The following is a 9,096-nucleotide window of genomic DNA, read 5'->3' as shown; positions in this document are numbered from 1 at the left end:
GACCAAGATTCCATGGCCGTCAAGAGATAGGACAACACCTCTCCCTGCAGGAGCTAACTCTCCCCTGTATCCAAGAGGAGCAGGGAGAAACCTAAGGTATAGGACCTCCGGACACCTCCACCCAACTCAAAGGGCTGTTCAAGAAGCACGTCTCCGCGAAGAGAAAGGAGACATGACCCTTCTTCTGCATAGTCACCAAGGTCCAACATTGACGACGAGCCACGATGCCCACTGTCCCTCAAAATCATGGCTGGCTGACTACCTAAAGGGCTGGAGAAGCCCCCCCTTCAGGAAACCTACGACGGGACCACCGACCCCGACGAGCATATCGAAAATATTGACACTCTGCTCGACTACTACGGCGTCAGGGGGACCATCAAGTGTGGCCTGTTCCCCATCACTTTGAGGAATGGGGCCATGTCCTGGTATAAGAGCCTCCCCAAATGATCCATCACATCTTGGAAACAATTGGGGAGAACCTTCTCCAGGCACTTCACAGCCTCTCGTCGCCATTCAAAATCAGAGGCATCGCTCGAAGCAATCATACAAGGGGAGAACGAATCTCTCCAAGCATACATCGAGAGGTTCAACAAAGAAGCAGTCAAAGTCTCCATGACCTACGACATGAAGAAATATCTACTTGAGCGCGGCCTGGGCCCCCACAACGATTTTGCCAAGGCAGTTGGCATCGAGACCCGTGTTAACTTAGAATCCCTCCTCCTCAAGTCCCAAACATAAAGTTCAATACGAGGAAAAAGAAACACCTAGTACTTCCCGGAGTTCGAGACACTAGGGGAGCGTAAAGTCCCCAAGTCCTTATGACCCATCGACATCTTAATAGGGTTTGCTCCAAAGTTATCCTCGGCCAGGCCTCTTGCCCCTCCGTCGGGGACACATTCTCACTTGGATAGAGGGCCAAAAAACCATTTTCGTCCTCTATCAGGCCTCCTTCCCCTTCGTCGAGGACACATCATCACCTGGCCATGGGGCCAGCGAACCATCATTGTCCTTGGCCTGGTCTCCTTGCCCTTCGTCGGGGATACATCATCATTTTGCTAGAGGAACACCATACCACCGTCGTCCTCTTCCAGGCTTCCTGCCCCTCCATCGGGGACACATCATCACCTGTCCAGAGGGCCAGCGAACCATAACTATCCTCTGTCAGGCCTCATGCCCCTCCGTCGGGGACACATCATCTCCTAGTCAGAGGGTTAGCGAACTATCGCCGTCCTCTACCAGGCCTCCTGCCCCTCCGCCGGTTGGAGACACATCATCACCTGGCCAGAGGGCCTGCGAGCCATCGCTGTTCTCGGCCAGGCCTCATGCTCCTTTGTCGGGGACACATCCTCATATGCCCAAAGGGCCAGCAAACCACCGTTGTATCCTCACCACAACAAGGGATCGAAGCCAACCCTGAAAAATGCAGAGCTTTCTCCAAACTCCCAACGCCGAGCTCAAAAAAATCAATCCGAACATTGAACGAGATGCTCACCTCCCTATCCCTCTTCGCAGAAAAATCTTCCTAACACGCTCTCTCCTTATTTAAACTTCTCCGCAAGGAAGCGACCTTTGAGTGGACGGACGAGTGCGAACAAGCCCTAGTCCACCACAAGCAAGCACTTTCAAAACCACTGGTCTTCTCCCGTTCCAACAACCGGGGATACCCCTTCCCGCCTAACCTACTACCTCAAACGCCTAGACGAAAGAACTTACTCGACCATAGAACGCCCATAAGCTAAAACAATACTACAGGTAAGGCCACAACATGTCAATTAGCTCGGTTAAACGACTAACGCAACACATTCCGACCATGTATGCATGCTTAGGTACAAGCACAACATTACAACTTGAAATAAAAGGCAAGCTCTCGCTTATATCACAAGCAAATCCTCTGTCCGACGGAGAACACTCAATCAAGCCACACCGTTGTTGTATCATGTTGGCAGAACACCCAACTCGGGATGGGACGTTCACACCGAGGGACTTGGGTCACAAACGGGGCCTAAGATCCTCCCTTTGCCCGGATAACAACCCTGGTCGTTCGACCAGTTCCCCATATTGTCGAACTCCGATATTGTCGAGCATACCCCAAACACCTCACAAAAATCATTTCACAGCCCTAAACAACGAGCATCCTTAATGAGCGACGCTAAAACACTTAGCAAAACATACAAAACAATCGTCGCGGCGGACGAGCATACAAACACGCGAACAAAGAAAATCATGCACAAACAACGTATAAAATGAGCAAACATGACCCAATCCACTTCTGCACTCAGAACGGTCCAATAGCCTTGACCCAACCAGTTGAAGAAAAAAGGAAGCACTTTTCCTCCTGCCCCTTCGTCAAGGACATATCCTCACCTAGCTAGAGGGCCAGCGAATCATTGCCGTCCTCAACAAGGCCTCTTGCCCCTCCGTCGAGGACATATCCTCACCAGGCCAGAGGGACAGCGAACCATCGCTCTCCTCGGCCAGGCCTTATGCCCCTCTGTCGGGGACATATCTTCACCTGGCCTAAGGACCAGTGAATCATCGCTGTCCTCGGCCAGGCCTCCCGCCCTTCCATCGAGGACACATTCTCACCTGGTGAGAGGACCTCTAGACCACCGCTGCCCTCGATCAGACCTCCACGTAAGCCAACATCAAGATATCCCTTCTGCCTCTCCGTCGGGGACACTTGCTCGCTCGTCGGGAACCATCGTTGTCCATACGGGCAACCTTCCAGGATTCCTAGGTTTACGCCTAGATTCCTGGCAGTCACATATTTTGGGCTTGGATCTCCGATCCTGCCTTAATATGGACTAATGACCAAGCGCTGGGAGACATTATACAAACCCTCTCAATTGAGAGGGTGAGATACTTCAAATCTTATCCTTGAAACACTCAAACGCATTTGTGCTCCTATTTACTTTAGAATCCGAGTGCATTGCAGGTACACCCCCTTCTCCTCATCACCAATATTGTGCTCGAAGCCGCTGACCCACTTTCAAATTTTGATCAATCGGTAAGATCAATAATATTTACTAAAATTTTCCTAGTTTTATTTTACTATTTCAAAATCATTATTTTTTTCGTTATTTCTGCTTCTCTTTTGTATGTTTTTCTTAATTGTTCTTCACCTTCAAATTATTTTTTATTTTCGTATTTAATTTTATCATTTTATTTTTTTTTAATTTTAATTTTTATGTTTATTTATGTTAGTTTTTTTCTTTTAATTTTGTTATTATATTCTTTATATAAAATTTTAAATTATTTATTTTTTCAATTAGATTGTAATATATATATATATATATATATATATATATATATATATATATATATATATATATATATATATATATATATATATATATATATATATATATATATATATATATATAATAAGTGGTTTTATGTTTTTAAAAATTGTAATTAACACATACTTTAAATTGTGTCGGAAAGTTATAATTAGTGTATTTAAGTTTTTTATTGTTATATGATAGATTATAACTTTTTTTAATCACCCAATATTATAGATTTTATTGCAAAAAAATATTTATGAAATATTTATCTTTAAAAACCATATTACTTGTATAAAATCGTAAAAATAAAAATAAAAATAAAAATTACTAAGAAAATCTATCTGCTCTAGTCGTAAACCAAACATATTTTTAATTATAATTTCTCCCATCTCATCCTCTCCCTTATTTTAAATCAAATATTTATTTAATTAAAAAACTCTCATCTCTCCTCTCCTCTCCTCCTATTACTATTAAAATTCCTCTCCTTCCATCCTTCTTATATGAACAACCTAAAAGTAAATCAAATGATAAACAAATTAGAAAATAATTTTAAACATTATGAGACTAGTGATGAACAAATTAGACAAATAATATTAAACATTATGAGACTAGAGCTTATACGAATCTTGTTTAAACAATGTTTTATTAGATATAAGATATGATAGTGATAATGTTGGTATAACTTATAAATGGACACAATATTTCTTTTTGGTTTAGACTCATTGAGGCATTTCTCAAACTCAAATTATAGCATGTACTAAAATCTATCTTAGATACTATATTTCCTGTGTGTGGATCGTCTCCTGCACCTGCAGCAAGTGTACAGTTTTGATGTCAAGATGAGTCACTCTCTTATCCTCCACATTAAGATAGTGGCTACACGTGTGATTTTCACCTCCAACAAAAATAAGGTAAGAGACACGTATTATATTCATCATTCAAGGATTTGACATGTATAGTCATATCTTATTCTTTGTCAACCCAACATATAATCGTTGTCCTAAGGTGTGTGTAATCATGAGAGAAAACAAACAAACAAGAGACACATGGCAACTTCAACGTTCCAATACTTGACATATGTACATGCATATATTAAAATAAGTGAACCATTCAAAAGACCACCTATCTATCTATAGTTATAAAAATGCATGGATCTGGTGATGTTACATATAGATTGTTATTATTGTGTAGTTTACTTTTAACAACAAAGGTTAACGTTAATGGAGGCACATAAAGAAAGGAAAGAGAAAGTAGAAAAAGACAACACAACAAGAGGAATATCGGAGGAGAAGAATGTTAGTAACCAAATCAATGATGCTAGGTGTAAAAGAGAATTAGAGTGTGACGAAGTGACCAAAAGGATTATTCATGACAACATAATTTCAAGTGGTGAAACAGCTCAAGATCCTAATGATGTATTGGCTTTCTCTCGATCAGTTCATAATGTTGATTCCTCACTCGAGTGATGTATCCATGATTTTGAATTGATTGAAATTGTGTTAGTGTCTTGTTTTAATATTTTAAACAATGTACATGAAATGTAATTATGTTAGTGGAAGCCAATTTCAAAATTTTCGATTTTTTTTAAAAGGTAAATCAAATTTCAGACTTTGATATTTTGCATATACATTTAAGTAGATTTTTTTTTTCAATTAAGACTTTGATGGTTAGTTTATTTTGATGAACGTTTTAAAATATGATTTGTTATGTTTTGGATGTTAGAAAAAAAAAACCGTTCTCTTGCATTTCAGTTGGTGTAACCGGTTACGTGATAGTCCTTAATCGATTAAAAATCCGTAAAACAGAAGTTAGTGGTGTTGTGTTTCGATTACAAATCTGTAAAAGAGAAGTTAGTGGTGTTGTGTTTGTGCCGTGATCGGTTACAAATATGTAAAAGAGAAGTTAGTGGTGTTGTGTTTGTGCTGTGATCGGTTACACTATAGCTTATCAACCGGTTACACCGTAGCTTACAAGTTTTATTTTAATTGTTTTTTTAATCTCAATCATTGTTCTAATTTGTTGTATATTAGAGACTCACTATTTGTTGTAATTTGTTGTATATTAGAGATTCACTGTTTTCTATTGTTTTGTTCAAATCAATTTTAATTCTCACCTTCAATTACTCTATATCTCTCTTATTTTTTCTCTAAATTCTTAAAACTACTTCTTCTCCAATTGAACCAAATTCTTCATTAATTTACCTTGATTAATTTTGTATGTTCTAACATTTAGTATCAAGAGTTTGGTTCTGACTCAACAATGAGTACCGTTTCTTACAATCGAATTTCTACCAATTTATCGATTATTTATTCAAAGAATTATGACAAGGTCCAGTTTTGTTTAGGTATCAAGAAGTTCTCGAGATTGTCAACAACGATATTACACCACTTGGGGCTGAATCCACTGTTGCACATCAAATTACATTCAAATAAGAGAAGAAGAAAGACTACAAAACACTCTTCTCGAGTCATTCTTGTGTTGATAGAGATAATCCCGAAAAGGTCATGATTGCGAGTCGACAAAGCAAGCTTGGGTGATTTTGGAGAAAGCTTATGCTGGGGTTGCTAAGGCTAAGGTGGTGAGGTTACAAATTCGCAAAAAGAAATCCGCGTTAACGCAAATGAAAGAGAAAGAAATGATCAATGATTATGTGACGCTTATCACACATTTGATAAATCAGATTAAGGCGTGTGGAGAAACCATTCTAGAGCAGAATGTTGTGTCAAAAATTTTACGTTCTTTAACGTCAAGATTCGACAACATTGTAGTGGCTATCGAAGAATCGAAGGGTCTTGCAACGTTGAACAAGGACGAGCTTCAAAGTTTACTAGAAGCGCTTCGAAGTTTATGGTGATCGAGGCAACACGAGAGACGGAAAATCGAGGGATAAAAGTAAAGTGCAGTGCTAAAAAAGTAAGAAATTTAGACATTTCACGAATAAATGTAGTGCAAAAGAGAGATTCTCAAGAGGATGAAGCTAAGGTTGCTAGGCAAGAGGTAGAAGATGAAGATACGCTCTTAGTGATGATTACCGAGGAGTATGATGGCAGTTTAGAGGTTCTGGACAACAATTGCAAGTCGCGGGACAACAGCTGTAGTAGTTCAAAAAACGGGGCAGATTTACGTTTAGAACAAAGTGTGATGATCTCGGTGCAAGATGGAATTCAAGGTAGCGATGAATGGTATGTGAAGTCAATACTCTCCATCTATTGTATTTTGATGAAGACAAAATGATAAACAAATGAATGTCAAAAGTGTGGAAAAAGTTTCTGAAGGATAGAAAAACACTTAGAAAGGGGGGTTTGAATAAGTGTAGTTTCAAAAACTTGTAAGATAAAAATAATTTGCACAAGTATTTTTATCCTAGTTCGTTGTTAACTAAACTACTCCAGTCCACCCTATACAAGGTGATTTACCTCAACTGAGGATTTAATCCACTAATCGCACGAGATTACAATGGTTTTCCACTTAGACAACTTCTAAGTCTTCTAGAGACTTCTGATCACAACCTGATCACTCTAGGAACAAATGCTTAGACACAAGCTAAGACTTTCTTAGAGTATCCTGACCACCACGTGATCACTCTAATTACAACTGCTTAGACACAAGCTAAGACTTCCTAGAGTATCCTGATCAACACTTGATCACTCTAGTTACTTACAAATTAATGTAATCAATTCTAAGAGTATTACAATTGCTTCTTAAAAGCTATAATCACAAACTATGATATTTCTCTTACAGATTTAAGCTTAGACTCACTAAAGTATTACAACAGTAATGTAGTGAGGTTGAAGATGAAGTTTCTGAGCTTTGAGTTGAACAGCGTTTCAGCAAGTTTTTCAGAATAAGTTCGTTCAGGATTCGTAACCTTGCTTCTCATCAGAACTTCACATATATAGGCGTTTGAGAAGATGACCGTTGAGAGCATTTAATGCTTTGCGTATTCCGTACAGCATTGCATTTAATGTTTCACTGTTTTGTCAACTACCTCGAGCCTTGCTTTTGCTGTAACTACTGACATTGCCTTTAATAGCTTCTAACGTTCCTTTTGTCAGTCAGCGTAGCCTGCCATCTAGTACTTGATTCTGATTTGTTCTTTGTAAATACTACGTTGAAAATCATCAGAGTACAAACAGCTTGGTGCAGAGCATCTTCTGATCTTCTGATCTTGATATGCTTCTGAGCGTGATTTCATGACTTCAGTGCTTCTGCTTCTGAACTCAAGTTCTTCTGATGCTTCTAATAGACCATGTTCTGATTCTGCTTGACCATCTTTCGATGTCTTGCCAGACCATGTGCTGAAGTTGTATACTGAACCTTCTGAGTCAAAGCTTCTTAGCGCTGATTTGTGCATACTCTTTATATATTTCCTGAAAAGGAAATTGCATAGGATTAGAGTACCACATTATCTTGAGCAAAATTCATATACATTGTTATCATCAAAACTAAGATTATTGATCAGAACAATTCTTGTTCTAACAATCTCCTCCTTTTTGATGATGACAAAAACATATATAAATGATATGAATTTGCAATCAGAATAACAGACGACAAAAGACAATTACACAGTTATAGCATAAGCATATAAACATAATGTGAATGTGTCTCCCCCTGAGATTAACAATCTCCCCCTGAGATGAATAATCTCCCCCTGAAATTAATACTAGAAGAATTTTATAAATAAAAGACTTCCCTGAGTATTTCAGTAGAGACGTTCACATGTGCTTGATCTTCAGAACATTCACTGCTTCTGATTTCAGCTTCCATAGGACAGCTTCAGAACATTGAATTTCTTTAGATCCTTAGAACATTCACAGCTTCTGATTCCTGCTTCCATAGGACATCTTCAGAACTTGAATTTCTTTGATCCTCAGAACATTCACAACTTCTGATTCCTGCTTCCATAGGACAACTTCAGAACTTGAATTTCTTTGATACTCAGAACATTCACAGCTTCTGATTCCTGCTTCCAGCGGACAGCTTCAGAGCTTGAATTTCTTCGATCATCACTTCATGCTAGATTGTATCAGAACATTGTTGAATGTACCAGAGCATCATCAGAGCATCTCTACATCCTGAAATGTTACAGAACAAAACTAAACGACAAAAGTCAGCATGAATGAATCAGAACATAAAATATGTTTCAGAACACATAATATGTATCAGAGCCATATAAGCCAAATAGAATGTATCAGAACATATTCTATCATCAGAATATCTGAACATTCTTCCTTCTTGCTTCTGATTCTGAAGCTTCATAGCACTCAGCTTGCTTCAAGAATCCAAGAGCATATTCCTTTTACAGAATTTGCAATTCCTCATGATTTTGCTTCTAATGTTGAGCTTTCAAACCTGCAAAACAACTTAGAAACATATGAAGCTTGCAGCTTCTGTTAGTAATGTGGGGGCTTTCTTCCCGGCAACTGCTAATATAAATCAAATCATTTATCACTATTTCTCTCCCTTTTTGTCATAACATAAAAAAGAATGTAAAAGATTCAGATGTAAGCACAGGACAAATGGAAAGAAAACAAATAATCATTGATAAAAACAAGCAGAAGTACAAGAGTTATGCAGAATAAGCTTTTCATTGATTAACCAAACAGGATTACAAAAAGATGTATGCTGAAACACAAGTGCAACAAGCAAGGAAAACTACAAGGACACAAAGACTACAACCCTAGCCTAGTCCTAATCTAAGCCAGCATATCATGAATCCCAGCGTTGTTCTTGCTCTTGCTTGGCCATCAAATCTTGAAACTCTGCATGCCTGAGCAGCTCCCAGAGAAAGAAGTAAATGAATACAAGGGAG

The sequence above is a fragment of the Vicia villosa genome, unplaced genomic scaffold (genome assembly GCF_029867415.1).
Source record: "Vicia villosa cultivar HV-30 ecotype Madison, WI unplaced genomic scaffold, Vvil1.0 ctg.004866F_1_1, whole genome shotgun sequence".
NCBI classification, from domain to species: domain Eukaryota; kingdom Viridiplantae; phylum Streptophyta; class Magnoliopsida; order Fabales; family Fabaceae; genus Vicia; species Vicia villosa.
The sequence above is the reverse complement of the archived record's forward strand: the minus strand, read 5'-3'. Positions refer to the sequence as shown.